The sequence below is a fragment of the Prionailurus viverrinus genome, chromosome B4 (genome assembly GCF_022837055.1).
Source record: "Prionailurus viverrinus isolate Anna chromosome B4, UM_Priviv_1.0, whole genome shotgun sequence".
Taxonomy (NCBI): Eukaryota; Metazoa; Chordata; class Mammalia; order Carnivora; family Felidae; genus Prionailurus; species Prionailurus viverrinus.
In genome coordinates this window covers 53,120,108-53,141,363 of record NC_062567.1, presented here as the reverse complement: position 1 = coordinate 53,141,363, position 21,256 = coordinate 53,120,108, and the positions used below count along the sequence as shown (strand labels likewise).

Here is a 21,256-nt window from a genome sequence, read left to right as displayed (position 1 = left end):
GACTCTTTCCAAACAATTCTCTACACCAGCTGGGTACCTATGATTTAACTCATTTCTGACACTATCTACCTGATAATTGTGTCAGATCCCACAGGACTCAGTCCTACAAGACTGCCCTTCCCCTACTTGAGATGGCAGTGCCAGTCCAGGTTGTCACTTGTGTTTCTAACCAAATGACTATAGGTTGGAGACTCCAACAGCCCCACTCCTTGGGTCTATTAACGTGCTGGAGTGACTCACATGACTTAGAGAACCATCTACTTACTAGATCACCAGCTTATTATGAAAGGATATATAGCTCAGGAGCAGCCAGATGGAAGAGATGCATAGGACAAGGTATATGGGAGAGGACATGGAGTTTCTGTGTCCTCTCCAGGAGTGTCCTCGAATATCCACGAGTTCACAAACCTGGGGTCTCTCTGACCCTGACCTTCTGGGTTTTTATGAAGGCTTCAATTCTGTAGGCACGATTGATTAAATCACTGGCTATCAATTCAACTTCTAGCCTCTCTTCCTCAGAGGTCAGGAGGGTGGGACTGAAAATTCCAACCATCCAATCACCAGGTGGGTTCCCCTTACACGAAGCCCCCATTCTTAGGTGTTTTCAAAAGTACCCTCATTAACATAAACGTAGGTGTGGTTGTGAGATGTTTGTTTTGAATATTAAGACACACTTATTACTCTTACTACTCAGGAAATTCCAATGGTTTTGAGAGCTCTATGCCAGAAATGAGATGAAGACCCAATATATATTTCTTATAAATCAAAATATCACACCTATGTACATCCAGTCTATAGGAGAAATATTCAGCCAAGAGACATAAATTTAGGAGTTGTAAGAATATATAATTTAGAGCCATGAGATGAAGAATCTTCTAGGAACTGACAGTAAACTGAAAATGGGAGATACAAAGATTAAGTCCTGTGATACTTGAGTGTTCAGAGCAACTACTCTTAAATTATGGTTTGTGGCTCCATGGGGTTCTTTGAGATCTTTTCATGGAGGCCTGGAGGTCAGAACTGTTTTTGTGGTAGTACACAAACATTATTTGTCTTTCTTTTTTTATATACTATATTAACAATTGCATTGAAAATACAAAAACAATGGTGGGTGAACCTGCAGCCACTTTAGCACAAATCAAGACACTGTCATCAAACTCTATTAGAAAACATTGTACTTTTCATCTTTGTTCTTGTATTTAAAATAAAGGTGCAGTTTCATTGAAACATGTTCTTGAGGACAGGGTAAACATTATTCACTGGTTCTCAATGCTTCGGTACATATTTATTTAACATTCTGTCCATCAACATGGAAAGTCCTTTTAAAGAACTTTCAGTATAAGCCAAAGAACTGTGCTTGTCTTAAGAAAAGACACTTGTGCCATTGTTTGAGTTGCAAGTCAAACTAACTGATATTTTTCATGGAACACAATTTTTACTTGAAAAAAAAAATGACTAACAGAGGCGCCTGGCTGGCTGAGTCAGTACAGTATGTGATTCTTGATCTCAGGGTCATGAGTTCAAGCCCCACATTGGGTGTAGAGATTACTTTAAAAAATAAAATCTTCTAAAAAAAAAACTGACTAACAGAAAAGATTATGGTTTTATATAGACTTGGATTTTTAGCAGACATTTTCTTGAAAATGAACCAAGTGACCTTGCCACTTCAAGGAAAATAAACAGATGGGATTTGTGGCCAGTGATAAAATTTAAGCATGCAAGCAAAACTTAGACTTTTGGAAGACATATATCTACCAAGCTTGATAGGTTCCCAATACTTGTTTGATGAGGTGGGTTGTAATAATAACAAATATGATTTTTTGATATCATATAATGAGATGTGTAAACATTTGGAAGATCTGCATAATTAAGGGAAACAATATTTTCTCTTTTTTTTAAGATTTTATTTTTTTAAGTACTCTCAATACACACCATGGTTCTTGAACTCATGACCCTGAGATCAAGAGTCACATGCTCTTATTTTTTTTTTTTAATGTTTATTTATTTTTGAGCGTTAGAGAAAGAGTGCGAGCAGGGGAGGGGCAGAGAGAGAGGGAGACACAGAATCCAAAGCAGCCTCCAGGCTCTGAGCTGTCAGCACAGAGCTGACTTGGGGCTCCAAGTCACAAACTGCAAGATCATGACCTGAGCCAAAGTCAGAGGCTTAACTGGTTGAGCCATCCAGGCGCCCCAGGAGTCACATGCTCTTCTGACTGAGCCAGCCAGGCACTCTAGGGAAATATTATTTTCCAAATGACCAATTTATAACATTAGCAAATCATGCATCTAAAAGAGCCATTCCAAGTGCAAGACAGATGAATAGATTTTAATGTAAGTTTAGAAAGTTCATTGGTAAGATTTCAGATTACACTTTACAACTAATCTTCAAGAAACCACTTCTTGGAATTGAGATGTGGGATCAAAGGAAAATGTCCAGAATTATCTGAAAAGGCTATTAAAATATTCCTTCCTTTTCCAAACACATATCTGGTGAGGTCAGATTTTCTTCATATGCTTCAGTGAAAATAACCTATTACATTGAATGAAAAGCAGAAATGAGGATCCAGCTGTTCTCTATTTCACCAGACCGGGAGTGGACAATTTTTTTTTCTATAAAAGTCCTGATACCTAATATTTTAGGATTTGCAAGCCACACAATCTCTGCCACAAATGTGCAACTCTTCCACTGTAGTGAGAAAGCTTTCATAAACAATACAGAAGTAAACGAATAAAGGGGAGCCTGGGTGGCTTAAGCATCCAACGTCTGCTCAGGTCATGATCTCACAGTTCATGAATTTGAGCCCTGCATCGGGCTCTGTGCTGACAGCTCAGAGACTGGAGCCTGCTTTAGATTCTGTCTCTCTCTCTCTCTCTCTCTCTCTCTCTCTCTCTGCCCCTCTCCCGTTCATGCTGTCTCTCTCAAAAATAAAATAAACATTAAAAAAAAAAAGAAGTGAATATATATGGCTGTGTTCTAGTAATAGGCAGTGGGCTGAATTTGGCCAATAGGCTGTACTTTGTGCATCCTTAGGCCTCTGAACTGGACATTAAAGAGATTTTTAAAAATGTAAAAACAATGTCAGTCTTCTCACTAATTTGTTTTGGAAAATACAGTTTTCTTTCTCATAAAAATGGTATTTCTATTAACATGTAATTGGTGTATAATTATTATTTTCAAATGAATCAATAGATACTTCTTTTTTTTTCAATATATGAAGTTTATTGTCAAATTGGTTTCCATACAACACCCAGTGCTCATCCCAAAAGGTGCCCTCCTCAATACCCATCACCCACCCTCCCCACCCTCCCATCCCCCATCAACCCTCAGTTTGTTCTCAGTTTTTAAGAGTCTCTTATGCTTTGGCATAGATAATTCTTGTAAAAGTCTCAATTTTAATTTCCAGAAGAGTAAATATTGATAGATACAGGCCACATAACAAAAGCTCTTTGAGGTTCTCAATAATTTTTAAGGTAGTGTAGAGGGGGTCCTGGGACTAAAAAGTTTGAGAACTACTGGTTTAAAAGTTGGGGGCATGAGAAAGAACCAGCAAATGAGATAAGGGGACCAGCTCATGAGAAAGTAGGAAAATTAGAAATGTGACCCCCCGGAAGCCAAGTCAAGAAATTCTTTCAGGGAAGAGGGTGTGAGGTTAGCTATGTCCATTGATAATTATCTTGTCAAATGTTAATGATGAGAAACCAATAGACAGGGAAATGTTAAGCTTCAAGGGAGAGGAGAACTAATCTTTGCCATAGGACACTGGAGAAGGGGAAGGTGACAGTATCCAGAGCACTGGTTGAAGATTTTGCTGTAAATGAGTGGAAAGGGGGTGCCTGGGTGGCTCAGTCGGTTAAGCGTCTGACTCTTGATTTTTGTTCCAGTCATGGTCTCTAGTTCGTGGGTTCAGGCCTCATGTTGGGTTCTGCACTGATGGTGTGGAGCCTGCTTGGGATCCTCTCTCTCTGCCCCTCTCCCTTGCTTGTTCTCTCTCTCTCTCAAAATAAACAAACTTAATAAGTAAATAAATAAATAGTTCTACTTCTACTGAAACACAAGGTAGTAAATAAAGGATGAGGACAACTGCAGCCAAATTTGTAGGTGCAGAAGCAGGAAACTGAGGGAGTACCAATCTGATGGCTTCTATTTTCACTTAAAAGTAGGAGGTGAGGCATCTGTTGGGATGAGGGGGTGAAATGTTTGGAGGCTTAGAGGAGTGAAAAAATGAAAGGCTGAAGAAAAGAGAGCTGACTAGGGAAATTAGAAGGAAATCTACGTAATGTTGATTTTCCAGGTGGGGTTTAGGATCATGAATATATTGTCCAATGCACCAATCTGTATAATGGTTGTTGGCTCTTCTCTAGCAAATATTTAATAGTTCAGGTGTTAGTACATGTTAGTACACAGATAACAGAGACAACAGACCTGCTGGACAGAGACAGTACATATTTTAGGATTTGTGGGCCATATGGTCTCTATCATAACTATTCAACTCAGCCTTTGTAGTGTGAAATCAGCCACAGACAATATGTAAATGAATGAGCCTGACTGTATTCCAATAAAACTGTATTTATGGACACTAAAATTTGAATTTAATGCAATTTCTTGTGTGTCATAAAATATTCTTACTTTGAATTTTTTAACTAGTTAAAAATGTAAAAATAATTATCAGCTTGTGAGTCACACAAAAACAAGCAGCAGGTAGATTTGGTCTGCAGTGCCCATAGTTTGTGAACCTCTGCTCTAGACCATAGCAGATTAGAAAAAGTTGCACCCTCAGGGAAGGACTACCCCAAGACCTTGAATAGAGCTTGGGTTGGTTTCTATTTGTTCCTTTTGTAGGGCGCTCTTGTGTAATATACAATATGGATCTCTTTATGTGATGGTCCTTGCAGTTAGTCTGTTGGGTGATATAACAAAAGGAAACAAAATATGGGCATTGAGGATACTGGTACAAAATGCACCACTGCAGTATAAACTGGATAGAAATAGAAATGAAGGTGGAAAGGAGCTGATAGACACCTAATCCAGGGGGTCAAGGACAGTTAAGTCTTTTTTTTTTTTAATTTTTTTTAACATTTTATTTATTTTTGAGACAGGGAGAGACAGAGCATGAACAGGGGAGGGTCAGAGAGAGGGAGGCACGGAATCCGAAACAGGCTCCAGGCTCTGAACTGTCAGCACAGAGCCTGACACGGGGCTCGAACTCATGGACCGTGAGATCATGACCTGAGCAGAAGTCGGCCGCTTAACCGACTGAGCCACCCAGGCGCCCCAAGGACAGTTAAGTCTTAATGACCTCAAGGAACCGATTGATAACAGAAGTGACTAAGGGAAGAATCGGAAGGAAGATCAAAGTCTTGGAGTGGTATGTTGGCATGTAAGATTTTAAGAATGAAAGAGCTCCATGTTGATAACAGGGTATGGACAGCTCACCCAGGGGTCAAAGTCTTTGATGAGAAAGAGGAAATTGACCAAGTTGTCAATAAGTGATAGTATCAACAAAGGTTAGAGGTTGAGGTCATGAATCATAAAGGAACAGTGAGAGTGCAAATGCAATGACCTGAAAATGGTTCGGGGACAAAGGGAAGATCCATCAATTGCTCTATCACATGGCTGACACTCCCTGGTTATCTCCCTTTCAAAAAGTAGCTTCTAACCTGTTGCTCCTATACCCCAAAGAATTAGGTCCTTCAAGAACCTTTTCTTTGTTGCCATAGAACTGATCTGGCAGGAAGACAATCATGAAGAACCTTAGAGGCTAACCGATGAAGGAGCAGAAAACTTTTGCTTCATTATATTCACACTTTCCAATTGCCTATTGAAATCTCCAGTTAAATGTATTAGAGTCTTCTTAAGCTCACTATGTCCAAAATAGAACTTAATTTCCTCCTTGACACACTCTACCATTTCCCCCATCTAAACGTTTTGCTTCCCCTTGAGTACACTCTCATACAAGGACCAACCCTTCCTGCCACAATTCCCTTCATAGCTATCCTTAATCCATCCGTCTTTACAGCCACTGTTACTCCTTGGCTTCAGGCTTTCATCATCTCTCACTTGGATTATTATAACATCCTTTCAATAATCTCCCTAATAACCCTAGGATTATTTACAATTTTCATAAGCTATTTCATGTTGTTTTGCATTAATTTTGACTTTTATTTAAAACAATTTTTTTAATGTTTATTTATTTTTGAGACAGAGAGAGACAGAGCATGAACGAGGGAGGGTCAGAGAGAAAGGGAGACACAGAATCTGAAACAGGCTCCAGGCTCTGAGCCATCAGCACAGAGCCTGACACGGGGCTTGAACTCACAAACCGCGAGATCATGACCTGAGCCGAAGTCGGACACTTAACGGACTGAGCCACCCAGGCGCCCCAATTTTGACTTTTAAAAAATATTGCTTTGGGGCACCTGGCTGGTTCAGTCAGTAAAGCATGCAACTCTTGATCTTGGGGTCATGAGTGTGAGCCCCACTTTGGATGTACATTTTACTTAAAAAAATAAATTCTTTTTTTTTTTTTTTTTAATTTTTTTTTTTCAACGTTTATTTATTTTTGGGACAGAGAGAGACAGAGCATGAACGGGGGAGGGGCAGAGAGAGAGGGAGACACAGAATCGGAAACTGGCTCCAGGCTCTGAGCCATCAGCCCAGAGCCCGACGCGGGGCTCGAACTCCCGGACCGGGAGATCATGACCTGGCTGAAGTCGGACGCTTAACCGACTGCGCCACCCAGGCGCCCCTTAAAAAAATAAATTCTTAAAAAATATATTGCAATAAAATATCATTTATCTTGTGTACTGAGTCTTTTAGTGCCTTCTTAAATTGTGCCTACAAAGCAAGTGCTTCATTCATTTCACCCTTGTCCCAGCCTTACTAACTACTTCTGTCTTGTCTCTTGCAATCTGCTTTCCATTCAGCAGACAGTCAACTAAAATACATATGTAGTCATGCCACATTTCTGTTTAAAATTCTTCAATGGATCCCTCTCAGTTTAATTCAACAAGACTTAATGGTCTCTGCTTACTATTTTAGCCTCTTTTGTAGATTTCTTCCTCCTTTATTTATTATTACCATGACTACCATTATGCGTGAGCACAGAATGAACACATTGTTTTTAGAAATTTACATATATTATCTCATCTTATATGATAAGGTGGGGTAACTACTATTACTCTATTTATATATCATTTCATAGGCAAAGACACTTAACTATGAGTTTCTATAATTCCCTTCATCTAGGTCTCTTTTAGGCTTTTCCACATGTTTCCACTGCCTGGAAGACTCTTCGGTTTTCTTCTCTGGTTACTTCCTGTGGTAGGCTGAATAATGTCCCATTCTGCCACAAGGACATCCATATATGCCAAGGAATATATGTGGTCAACAGAAGTAGGAAAGGTCAAGGAACAGATTCTTCCCCAGAGCATCCAGAAAGAATACAATCCTGTGACTCCTTGACTTTGGACTTCTAATGTCCAGAACTGCAAGAAAGTAAATTTGTGCTGTTTTTTTTTTTTAAATTGATATATAATTGGCATATAACATGTTAGTTTCAGGTGTACAACATAATTATTTGATATTTGTATGTCTTGTAAAATGATCACCATAAGTTTTTTTTTAATGTTTATTTATTTTGAGAGAGAGAGAGAGAAAGTGGGGAAAGGCAGAGAGAGAGAGAGAGAGAGAGAGAGAAACCCAAGCAGGCTCCATGCTGTCAGCACACAACCCCATGCTAGGCTTGATCTCACAAATCTCGAAATCATGACCTGAGTCAAAATCAAGAGTCGGAAGTCTTAACCGACAGAGCCACCCAGGGCTCCACAATAAGTTTAATTAACATCCATCACCATACATTGTTAGGTTTCTTTGTTCTTGTGATGAGAACTCTCTTAACAACTTTCAAATATACAATATGGTATTTTTTTTTTTTAGTTTTTTTTTTTTTAACATCTTTATTTTATTTTCAGAGAGGGACAGAGTGCGAGTAGGGGGAGGTGCAGAGAGAGAGGGAGACACAGAATCTGAAGCAGACTCCAGGCTCTGAGCTGTCAGCACAGAGCTTGACGTGGGGCTCAAACTCACAGACCATGAGATCATGACCTGAACCGAAGTAAGACACTCAACAGACTGAGCCACCCAGGCTTCCCTACAACATGGTATTATTAAGTATAGTCACCATGCTGTACAAATGTGTGTTGTCTTAAGCCACTAAGTTCATGGCAATTTGTTACCACAGCGATAGGAAACACTTCCTCAGGGAAGCCTTTTTTTTGATCTCCCCAAACTGGATTAGCCACTCCTCCTCAATGTTTGCTCAATTCCCTGTCCTTACCTTTCCCACAGCACTTGCCTTGCTGCATTGCATTTCCCTGTTTGAAGCCCATCTCTACCGCAAAGCTGTGTGTTGCTCCAACAGGGATCACATTATTCCTCTTCTTCCCCAGAGCCTAACTTAAAGATACTGCAGAGCTGCAGCTCAGTAGGTATTTGTTGGATGAATGAACCCTCAAAAAGGGTTAAGATTATGTATTTATAATAAATCACGTGGAGTGACTAGTATGTTTTAAATGCAACTGAATTGGTCTTCCTAGCAAGAACAATAAAAAAAATCAATGCACAGAGCGGACTTTTTCCTAAGTGCCCCATGAACATCAAAGTAAAGTGGTTACCTTGACAAGGAGAAATCTGCTTTCCTTAGAGAAATGAAGTAGCAAAGCAAGAGAGAGTGAAATAATTAAGAAATTTTGAGGTTTAACAGGGACGTCTAAGTTTTTTACATAATGAGACATATGCTTCGACATGACATGTGTGCCAGCTACCATAAGTTTTTGTTCATGACAATAGTGAATTAAATGTGACTGTACTGGGCTTGCTACTATTGGATATGATTCCAACATGAGTCAGGGCCACATGACATTTTATTTATTATTTTCCTTCTGTTGTAAATCTTTGGTGTGCTCTAGTTTCACAATGTAATTTTATTTTATTTATTTTTTAAATTTTAATTTAATTTATTTTTATTTTTATTTTTTTTAATGTTTATTTTTAAGAGAGAGAGAGAGAGAGAGAGAGAGTGCAAGCAGAAGATGGGCAGAGAGAGAGGGAGACACAGAATCTAAAGCAGGCTCCAGGCTCTGAGCTGTCAGCACAGAGCCTGATGCGAGGCTCGAACTCACAAGCTGTGAGATCATGACCTGAGCCGAAGTCGGACACTCAACCACCTGAGCCACCCAGGCGCCCCAAATTTTTAATTTTATTTTAAGTAGGCTCTAGACCCAATGTGGGGCTTGAACTCACAACCTTGAGATTAAGAGTCACATGCTCTACTGACTGAGCCAGCCAGGCGCCCGGCACAATGTAATTTTAATATGCTGATTATGAAAAAGAGGCCTCTCAGAATTGTGGGGGGTCCTTACAGAGTCACCTGAGTTTCTCTCTCATCTTGTACCTCCCCAACTGTTCAGAAGTCTGGTATTGCAAGGCTGAAGTCAAAGAGTTAGCTGGACAAGTTTTTGTCTGGAGACTCTAAGGAAAAATTAACTTCCAAGTTCTCCAGTGCAGTTGGCAGAATTCAGTTCCTTGTAGTTGTAGGAGTAAAGTCCCATTTACTTGCTGGCTGTCACTTAGGACCTGCTCTAAGCAACTAAAGGCTGCTGTTAGGTCTTTTCCCATGGCCACCATTGTTACTTCACAATATGGTATGTTTGCTTTCTTCCAGGCCAGCCAGACTTTGCCTTCTGCAACCAGCCAGAGAAAACTCCCTACTTTTAAACAGTTCATGTATTTGGGTCAGGCCTACCTAGATAATCTCCACATCTCAAGGTCACCTCTGCCACATAAGAACATAATCACAAGAGGAAAAGTCATCATATACACAGTCCTACGAATAGCATACACAACATACGGGTGAAAAATTTGGTGCCATTTTAGAATTCTGCCCGCCCCAGCACTACACATCAAAGTTGATCAGAATGGGAGTGTATTTTGAAAACAAATAAATAAACAAAAAAACCTAAGATTTTTCTCAGTACTTTTCCTTATATTCCCACAGAGAACCACTCCTTTAATGGCACTGAATTTGAACAACTCACAATTACATAATTAATTTCATTCAGTGTGATTAATATAACTAATCCAATTCTTCCTGCATGACTCTTAACTTCAATTGGTTACACAATTAGCTTGCACAGGCTACCCTGCTGGCCAATGAATTCACATGAGCTAGCTAATCCATAAGACAAAAAACATTCTTTTGGAGAGCTAACAATATCAGCTGGTGGTTATGTTATTATGCTAGAGTTTTACAGGGTGCTACTATTAGGGGAAACTAGGTAAATGGTACATGAGACTCTTCTTTTACTTCTTATAACTGTATGTGAATCTACAAGTTTCATCTCAAACTGAAATTTCAAAGTAAAACAATCCGGTTTTTAGTGTGGTGTCAAATTATAGATGCCACATATCAGACTATCTGGTTTTGCTCTTTCCAGAATAAAAAAGTATGACCAGAGATAGGACTGGAAGGTTGAAAAGTAGGAAGTTGGGTTTGGAATTCCCTAAGTGAGGAAATCTGATAAGAGCTCAATGAATGATGAGCAAAAAGCTCCAGACAGGCTTTTCCCCAGCTGAGGTAGCAATTTCTAGATTTTACCGAGTGGGTAAATCAGCTATTCATATTTTGGAGTTTGTGCATTGTTTAGAAGATTAGAAATCCAAAGCTTTTGCTAAGTTTTTGTTCTATTATTCAGAGAAGCAGATATTTTAAGCAACAACACTGTGTTGTGACCACTTAACAGAGGAAGAAATTTAAAAAAGAAGCCTCAAGGAGCGAGTTACCTATTTTCTTCTAGACACCATTTCTGTGATTCCAGTCACCATCACCATGTGACAAGGAAGGCCCATCAGTATTTTCCTCTGTGTGGATAGGTTGTACCCTGGCAAGGTACGAAGAGAGCTGAAATGAGCCTTTGATTCAGTCAATTATGATTTCGACGACAAAAAGTATTTTAAAATAACTATTAAACTTAAATTTTAGATTGTTACATAGTGAAACATCACATAAAAGTACTATATTCTGTGATCAACTTTGTTCTCTAATTTATTTTTTCTCTTTGACCCCAAGCAAAAATTTTCCAGGCAACTTTCCAATGCTGTCTACCAGCTATTTTTTCCTTACATCTTAGTTATTAAAACTTCATGGTTTGCTACTCCTAAGTCTGTAATAATTGAGGAAGTGGACTAAGGTGTCCTCATTCTGCTAATCCCTGCTTGTTTTTCACAAAATTACTAATCTTCAGGGAACATCTCAAACCATTATTTTTATTTCTGAGTCAGAAAACCAAAAAGTGGAGAAAGTTGTGGATAACAAGTGCTCTTGGAACATTAGACAATCTTTTATCTGGAAAGAGATGGATTTGATACATTGTCATTAAAAGTTCAGGGTGCCCCAAAGGTAGGATTATTTGATTCTCAATATACAACTTTTAAAAACTAAGACAAGGTTGGCAGAAAAAAGTATGAAGGGTGTTTTTGTCTTTGTAGCTTACTCTGTGTCACGAGAATATTTGTACTTATGCAACACATCAGTTAAAGGATGCCCACCTTTCGTGGCCCTAAATATAAAAAACAAAACATTTTAGTTTGATGTCATTTGAGCCATCAAGGTCACTTTACATGGAAAGAAGTGACTAGTTCATGACGATGGGTCCTGACCATGGATGTACTTTTCAAACTTTGGAAACAATAAAGGCAATACATTTCAGCAGAAGATAGCTTTTGCCCAATTGGAATGCTTCTTGAGTCTACCATGTTAGAGTCAATCTATCCTGCCATAGGATGGCAGGCAGTGCAGAAGAGCCTGAGACCAGACAGCCAGTGCCGAACTGACAGATTTATAAGAGCACATTCCAGTGTATCCATCCTATATGCAGTCATATGAGTGGGCCCAGCAAAACCTATAGAAGTAACGTAGACAGCCTGGGTCAGAGGACCCAGTGAGGGTCCTGCAGGACCAGCCAAGAATAGAAATCAAATTTGAGCCAGGAGCAAGTGAAAGCAGAGTTTACTGAATAGCTTAAGTGTTTGAGTATAGCAGACAAGTTTATGGGAGATTTGGAAAGGAAGGGAGAGTGAGTCTCTTCGTTGTGTGATGTTAGGGGTTTGTATCGGAAAGAGGTCCAGGTTATGTGTTCCTTCAGGAATTCACAGGAAGGTCTGATCAAAGCAAATGACAGGTGAACAATCGGTGTTATTTCATAAATTATTGCAGGTAGGGGATATTGATATCAGCATCGGTGGATGTTTGTTCAAAGCTAATGTCCTGGGGGGTGCCTGGGTGGCTCAGTCGGTTAAGCATCCGACTTCAGCTCAGGTCACGATCTTGCGGTCTGTGAGTACGAGCCCCGCGTCAGCCTTTGGGCTGAGGGCTCAGAGCCTGGAGCCTGCTTCCGATCTGTGTCTCCCTCTCTCTCTCTCTCTGCCCCTCCCCCGTTCATGTTCTGTCTCTCTCTGTCTCAAAAATAAATAAACGTTAAAAAAAAAAAACCCACAAAACTAATGTCCTGGAACACATTTGGAATCCGGTTCTTCTTAGATGTTATCAGGTGTTTGGGGGCCTAAGATGAAATTCGGAGAATCATTAACTTTCTTGCTTCCCCCTCAGAGTGGGAACATAGCTTCTTTGGTTGATTCAGATGCAAGGTGAAATATAGAACATGAAGAAATGAGGCCCAGCAGAAAACCAGCAAAGATGGAGCCTTTCTAAACATGAAGTTGTGGGGCACTTGGGTGGCTTAGTGGGTCTAGCATCTGACGCTTGATTTCAGCTAAGGCCAGGGGGGTCGAGGGATCTCTCCCTCTACCCTTTTCCCCCACTCACGTGCTCTCTCTCTCTCTCTCTAACATAAAAAAAAAAAAGTGAAAAAATAAATAAAAATGAAGACATTTTAGTTTCCTTCTCAGAACCATCCAATCAACTCACAAAACTGTCAGCATAATGAATCTTGTCATATCACCAAGTTTTGGGGTAGTCAAAGCAGATTAAAATGGTTCAGGAAGACTTCACAGAACCCGACATGGACAAAACTAAACTCATTTTTCTTGACTTCCAGACTTCACTTTTTCTAGTAATGATGCCACCATGCCATCATTTCTTTTACTCTGTTTTGAAACAGAGGTATGTTTTTTTTTCATTTCTGTCTTTCTTTCCCTGATATATAGTGTCTAATTCTCATCAATTCTTCCTTAAGAATTTCCTTCTCACCTCTTTTCTATTATATTTAGCAGACAAGTATATGGGAGATTTGGAGAGGAAATATGTTTATTTCCAAATATGTTTATTTATTTATTTTGAGAGAAAGAGAGAGAGTGTGTGTGCATGTGAGTGGGGCAGGGGCAGAGAGAGAGGCAGAAAGAATCCTAAGCAGGCTCCACACTGTCAGCCCAGAGCCCGACACAGGGTCTCCACCTCTCAAACCATGAGATCATGACCTGAGCCAAAACCAAGAGTTGGATGCTCAACTGACTGAACCACCCAGGGGTCCCTCATGCCAATTTAATGACTGAAGTACAGCACTGATTTTTTTTTTAAGTTTATTTATTTTGAGAGAGAGAGAGAGAGAGAAAGAGCACAAGTGGGGGAGGGTCAGAAAGAAGTAAAGACAGAATCTCAAGCAGGCTCTGCAACCTCAGTGCAGAGGCCATGCGGGGCTTGGACTCACAAACTGCAAGAGCATGACCTGAATCAGATGCTTAACTGACTGCGCCACCCAGGTGCTCCCAGCAGGGATTTTTTTTTTTGCTTTCAGTCTTCAGCAGTTCAATTTATGAGGTCCTGAATCCTCATGTAATTTATTGTAGCAAAATATTGTTCCAATTAGGCTTCTTTCCACCAGAAAAAAATCCTTAAATGGCTTCTTTTGACTACACAAGAATGTTCTTTATCTTCAGCCTTATCTATTGAATCACCTCCTTCCCAATTCTGATTGCTACATATATTTCCAGGTATATCCTATCTTTCTCCCAAGTTATCTTTCTCAAAAAAATCCCAACTCCAGCCAAACTAGCCTGATCATACTTTCTAGACTATGCCATAAGCATTCTTTAACATTTTTGCTGTTGATTTTTTTCTCAAATGACTTTCCACTTATCTAGAAATGTCCCATTCAAATTTTACCTTCTATATGAGGCTTCTTCTCTAATTATTCCCGAATTATTTTTTCGAACTCCTTTAATAATTTATTGTCCAAACCATTCAGTTAATACCCACTATGGTCATTTATTACAGTTACATTTATTTTGTATGAATGTTTTATCTACACACCTGAATTGCAGCCTTCTGGAGATCAAGGTCTACATTTTATGCCTTATATAAAGTGTTATTAGCAATGTAATGCCCCCAATTTCGAATCCGAGAGACCACCAAGGAACCGATACCGATGCAAATGCACGAGGGTTTATTTACAAACTCGAGCTTGGGCCCAAGTATACCCTACTCAGCGGAGCAGGGACTTGGACCCCTAGGTTAAGAGGCGTAGCAGTTTTATAGGGGCCAGTGGCCAATGAGATTGTAACACACACAGAAAGTTGCATAGTCATGTCAGTCCACACGCAGGTGGCCAATTGAATTACAATTTACCCTATAGTAACTGTTTGAACTAGCCTATCGCTCTGGTCAGAATTGGCACGCAAGTTTGGCGGGCAAAAGGTGGGGTTTACATTCTTTGGCGGTTAGGGGTTCCGCATTCCTATTTGAGCCGGTTTCCAGTAAGGGTGTGCTCAGCGGCTTGACTAGGGTGGGGGAGTGTCTTAGGTCACGTGGGGGTTATACATCAGATGGTGGATGTAGCATAAAATGGAGTTAGTCTTGCTCTGCTTGTCCAGGGTTAGGGGATTTTTGTTAAATTCCTTGTGTCCCACAGTAAATATTGATATTGAAAGAGGCAGTGAGATTTGAGTAGGTAGGGAGAGAAGGTGCATTCTAGAGGAAAAGCAGTAACAAGTGAGAATATGTATGGTTTATTCCGGAAATGGGAAAGATAATATCAAATAAAGGGTCAATTCAATTACTCAACAACAACAACAACAACAACAGCACTCAGCTATCCATTCTTCATCTCGCTTGCTTTTCTCCAAGGCACAGTGATGTTCATTTATGCCTCAGGGCTTTTACACTGCTGTGGAAAATATGATCACAGAAATAGAATTTTAAAAATACTTTGTTGTTTGCAAAAACTGTGTTACAGGAAAAAGAAAAGAAAAGAAAAAAAAAACTGTGTTACAGGAAGGAAAGAGGGGGAATGTTTACTGACCAGAGGCAAATTATCACCATTCGCCAGTTCCAGGGTCAATTTTACACCTAAATTCTCCTCCCCATCTCCCAGTTGCCTAGTGGTTAGCAGGAGAGGAAATGCCTCAAAACATCCAGCAGGGTGGGGGAAGGGAGAGCCCTGTAGTCAAAAGTTCCTAAGAGCTCTTTGAAAGGGGTGCTGTTTGCATATATTTAAAAGGGCCACACAGCTGGTCAACTAAAACACTGAGGAACTACCATTTACCTGAGATCTTAAATTTCTCCAACAACTGACAGGTAGTGCTTTCTTCATTCAACAAGTTCATTTATCCAACAAATATTCTCTGAATGTCCACTATAAGAGGCATTGTTCTGGGGGAATACATGCTTTATAACAAACAATAAACAAAAAAAAAAGAAGAGTTGAAAACAATTTTTACCATTTTTATAATATAAAAAAATATATAATTTTATTTTGTGTGCTCTGAACAACAGCTTCAATTACATAAACCAAAAAGAAAAAAACCTGGCAAACCTATAATGAAAATAAATCAGTCTATAAACATAATAGTTTATCATGGAGAAGCTAATTTCTTTATTGTCCCTTTTCTTCCTACATCTTGGTATTGCTCTTCTCTTCCTTTTTTCAGGACATCATTGTCCAGAGAGTTATTGTCAAGTCATTCAATTTAAAACTGTCTCCCTATCATTTTTTTTCTATCATCCTTTACAGTCTATGTACTTGCCCAAAGTTATAGTATTCATTTACTTGTTTATCAGTTTTTCCTCTACTAAAATGTGTTCTATGAGGGCAGGGATATCACCTTTCTAATTCATCATGATATCTGGTTCCCTGAACAGTTCCTGCCACAGAAAAATGTTGCTGAATAAATGAATAACTAAACAATAATTAACAATTGTTGGATACTTCTGTGTACTAGAAATGTTGAATGCATTATCTTAGTTCTCTCTAGAATCCTTTATTTTACAGGAACGGTGAGTAAATCTCACAGTTAGTAAATGACAGAGTGAAGATCTGAATCAGGGATGTTATCTCCTCATGAGTCCTTGGCATTCCATTGGACTTGGGAATCCACCAGAGCCTCTTCTTACATTTGTATATACATATATGCATCTATGTATACATTTTTCAAATACCTTCTTTTTTGTTAATGTATACTTATTTATTTTGAGAGAGACTGGGAGAGTTTGAGCTAGGAGAGGCAGAGAGAGAGAACAGAATCCCAAGCAGGCTCCATACTCAGAGCTGCCTGATGCAGGGCTCTATCCCACGACCATGGGATCATGACCTGAGCCAAAATCAAGAGTTGGTTGCTTAACCAACTGAGCCATCCAGGTATCCCATGTCTTACGCATATATATTTCAAGTAGGCTCTATGCCCAACATGGGGCTTGAACTCATGATCCTGAGATAGAGAGTTGCGGGCTCTGTTGAATGACCCAGCACGGTACCCCAGGGGTATGTAATTGTGTTATTTCAATTAAAATATACTGAAATGCTTATTGGGCATAATGTGTCAGAGATGCAATGGTGAGGCTGAAATGGAAGGTACCTGACTTCATGGAGCTTATATATTATGGTAGAAGACATTAGCTACTTGCATAATTAATTATCTAGTTACCATTATTTTAGTATCAGAAAGGAAAACTTAAGGTACATAACAGGAGAAGCTGACCTAGTGTGGGGATTCGGGAAAAGTTTATATGAGGAAGCAATATTTGGGTTTCTACTCATCTTTCAGATTTCAACCCAAATGTCATGAGTATTCCAGATAGTAAAGTGAGTAAAATGCCCCATGGTAGAAGAACTTTTAAAATAAAGCTTTTATTATTATATGGATCTCTGAAATATAAAGAGTTAAAATTTCTATAAGACTGTTATTATGCCTGAGAAATGTATATTTATAAATATTTATTTATATATTTATTAAACAATAAATATTTATTTATTAAAATTTAGTAAAAATTAAAGCACTAAAATTTAAAATTTAGTCAAAATTTAGTCAAAATTAAAGCATCTAATGAAAACTGAAATGTTTCCAATTGTTTCCAAAATGTTCCTGCAGTTGATTTATTTACATAAGGATCTACCCAGGAGTCATAGACAACACTTGGTTGAATTATGTCTTAAATTCTTTAAAATATATAACTTTCACCACCTTTTTTTGCCTTGGAATATATTTGTATAAGAAACTTGGTCTTTTGTTCTATAGAATTGCCCATGTTTTGGATTTTCTGGGTTGCATCCCCATGGTGTTGTTTAACATGTTTGTCTGTATTTTCTGTAAAACTGGTAATTAGAGACTTGATCAGATTCAGGCTCAATTTTTTTCTTTCTTTCTTTCTTTTTTGGCAGGACTACTTCATTGGTGCTGGGTATGTCTTACTGTATCAAAGCAGAAGACATATAAGCCTGGGGTACGTGGGTGACTCAGTTGGTTAAGCGTCTGACTTAGGCTCAGGTCATGATCTCATGGTTTGTGGCTTCGAGCCCACATCAGACTCTCTGATGTGACCATGGAGCTGGCTTCGGAGCCTCTGTCCCTTTCTCTCTGCCCCTTCCCTACTCACGCTCTCTCTCAAAAAGAAAGAAACATTTAAAAAAATAAATAGAAATAAAAATAATATACGTAAGTACAATTTCTTTGTATTATTATTCCTCCCCTTTCTTAGGTAAAAGACACTTGTTTTTTTCCCCTCTTCTTTTTAACATTTGTTTAACGTTTAATTATTTTTGAGACAGAGAGAGAGAGAGCATGAACAGGGGAGGGGCAGAGAGAGAGGGAGACACAGAATCTGAAACAGGCTCCAGGCTCTGAGCTGGCAGCACAGAGCCCGACGTGGGGCTCGAACTCACGGACCGCGAGATCATGACCTGAACCGAAGTCGGCCGCTTAACCGACTGAGCCACCCAGGCGCCCCTCCCCTCTTCTTTTTAAAGCTTAGCTGGTATATTCTGATGATTACTCTATAATAGTATATAGATATTATTTTTATTTTACAGTTGTATATTATTTAAGTATGCAAAATAACATAGTTTATTCAACCAGTCTTTTTATGATGGGCATATGTGTTGTTCTTTGTCTTTTGCTATTTCAAAGAATGCTGCCATTAATAGCCTGTACACTCAACTTTTTGAGCTTTGTTAGTGTTTCTCTGGGATAGAGTCCCCCCCTTTTTTTTTTTAAGTTTATTTATTTATTTTGAGAGAGAGAGTGAAAGTAAGTGGGGGAGGGAGGGACAAAGACAGAGGGAGAGAGAAAATCCCAAGCAGGCTCTGCCCCGTTAGCCCAGAGCCTGACACGAGGCTCAGTCTCATGTACTGCCAGATCAGGACCTGGGCCAAAATCAAGAGTTGGATGCTTAACCAACTGAGTTACCCAGGTGCCCCTGGAGTAGATTCCTAAAAGTAGCATTATTGGGTTAAACACAAATCCATACATAACTGTGCTGAATTTTGCCAAATTCTCTTCCATATAGGTTATGTAATTTTGCATTCCCACTAGCAGTATATGATAGAATCTATTTCCCCACAGCCTTTCTAACAAAGTATATTGTCAAACTTTCGGATTATGCCCTTTCTGGTATGCAAGAAATAACAACTCCTTATGTTATAAATTTGCATCCTTATTATGAGAATTCTTTAATATGTTGTAGGGCCCTTTAACTATCTATAAACCATCTGTTTATATTTCTCCTCCATTTTCCAAAAGGATTTTAGCTTTTTTAGAAGCTCTTTATGTATCAGGGATATTCATTCTTTGTGATAGAAGTTCCAACCATTATGATGTGAGGAATACATTCAATTTTTCTTTTTTCCACACAGCATCAATAATTAAGAATTGGAACATGGTGGGTTTTTTTGCAGTTGAAAAGAGATCAATGCAGACAGCATAGGTCAGTGGAAGAGTCATGAAAAATAAAGTCATGTAAGATTACATGATCTTACAGACTCTTACAGTCTAGATTTTAAATTTTGGTTTTTATCTGAATAGCAGTAAATAGGCATGAAGAGTAATATGAACCAGGGGATGTTTAAATAAACCTCCCTCAGCTGGGGGAAGTGATGGTTCAGTTTCTTTATCCAAATGGGAGGCACTATAGAGATTATCTACTTGGTGGCCAAGACACAAGGGGAGTAACAGTGGGTAAGGTCCCAGGGTATGTAGCTGAATTTAAACTTGGAATATTATTCAAGTCCCAACATCTTTATTGATTTATTTTTTTAAGTTTTGACATCTTTAGTATTAAAAGATATATAACTTATCTTGTTCCAATAGGGTTTCTGCCAAGTATTGTTAAAATTTCAACTTCATCTGAACTGCAGTTGCTGTCTGCATGTATAGCACCTGTAACATGTAAAACTACTCCCTCCTGTGGGAAGCAACACAACCTATAGGAGGTTTAAAAATTTCTTATGTAGCTATCTGGAACAGACCGAGTAGGTATCATATCACAGTAGGCTGTGCAGGGCACAAGCCATAAACTCAGCTTACTTTTGTTCTTTCAGTCAATTGCAGTAATTAGCAACCATTCCACTTGTCAGCACTCTTCTACCGAATAATGCTTCTCCACACTGGGAGCTGAATCTTGCTGAATGACAAATTCAGTAAATATGTATCTCTAGCTTTGCTTTCCAGTGTACATTGTATAGATTACTGGGCTCCTCCCATAAGAATAGGAAAAGATTTGAAGTTAACCTCAAGGGGTTAGGGAATTATATGTCAATGTAATTAATTTAATTAATGTAAGTGTTAGTGTCTCTGTGAAGATAATGGCTTATAGGATCATAAAAACTCTGTTAGTGCCATCTAATTGGGAAAGGAAAAATGGTATGTATAGGAGGAAGTATAGCGTTAACTTTTAAGGGTCAGACATATAACTTGGGTCCTGGGAAGTGAGGTGAATTGGGACCTACTTCAGTTTGTAGATACTGAAATGAAACAATTTATTTGAACAATTCATTTGAAATGGAATAATTCGGTGGTAGGTGATAGATTAACACCAGGGGAAGAAGGTATAATCTGACTTTAAAAAACCCAACAAGACAAAAATAAAAACCCACTTCGATGTCTCTCTCTTGAATTTCAGAACATTTTTACTTTTTACATTTTATTTTATTTATTTTTTAAAATGTTTATTTATTTATTTTGGGAGTGGCCTAGAGCAAGTGAATGAGGGAGGGACAGAGAAAGGAGAGGGAACAAGAATACCAAGTAGGCTCTGCGCTGTCAGCACAGAGCCCGATGCTCACAATCTCATGAATCATGAGATCGTGACCCGAGCCGAGATCAAGAAATGGACGCTCAACCGACTGAGCCATGCAGGTGCCCCTGAACATTTTAATTTTTTTTAAATCTTTTATCTTTTAAGTATTTATTTATTTTGAGAGAGAGAGAAAGACAGCACACATGCGGGAGGGGCAGAGAGAGAGGAAGAGACCAGCCTGATGTGGGGCTCGATTCCATGATCCGTGAGATCATGACCTGAGCCAAAATCAAGAGTCTGATGCTTAACCAACTGAGCAACCCAGGCACCCCTGAACATTTTTACTTTCTTATAAAGAAAAGGGTCTGACAAGAATAAGGGAGTATCCCCTGATCTTTGGCAAGAAATTCCTCTAAAACAGAGTAATGCAAAGATTACGATTTTAAAAAATCACTTGGGCTACTTTATGGTGAATGCATTAGATGAAAGCAAGAGTAGAAGTGGGGATTCCAGTCTTCCAGGTGAGAAATAATGGTGGAAAGTAGATGGATTTGAGAAATTAATTGGGCATCAAGGGTAAAGAAGAGGAAGAGTCAAAGATTATTATCAATTGTGGCTAGAGTTTTCCACAAAGGCCTTAAGTAGACGTAAGCGAAAAACTTTAGGCTTTGCAGTACAGGCACAAGTAGGAGGGCTTGTCCTGATGCTGGCACAATAAGAAAGTCAAGGCCTATAAC

The 21,256-nt window shown here is 39.0% G+C and overlaps 1 long non-coding RNA gene across 2 annotated transcripts in view; it reads right to left on the bottom strand.

The window, feature by feature from the left end:
- Positions 1-21,256, bottom strand: part of LOC125169696 (uncharacterized) — a 41,271-nt gene that overhangs the window by 15,563 nt on the left and 4,452 nt on the right. The window contains exons 1-3 of one of the 2 annotated variants that reach the window (XR_007153770.1): positions 19,808-19,976; positions 15,556-15,677; positions 10,841-10,938 (exon numbers count right to left, since the gene is read on the bottom strand). This is a non-coding gene — a long non-coding RNA (uncharacterized LOC125169696). Of the gene's footprint in view, positions 1-10,840; positions 10,939-15,555; positions 15,678-19,807; positions 19,977-21,256 lie in introns of those variants that run through there. The other variant, XR_007153771.1, reaches the window with a different exon arrangement.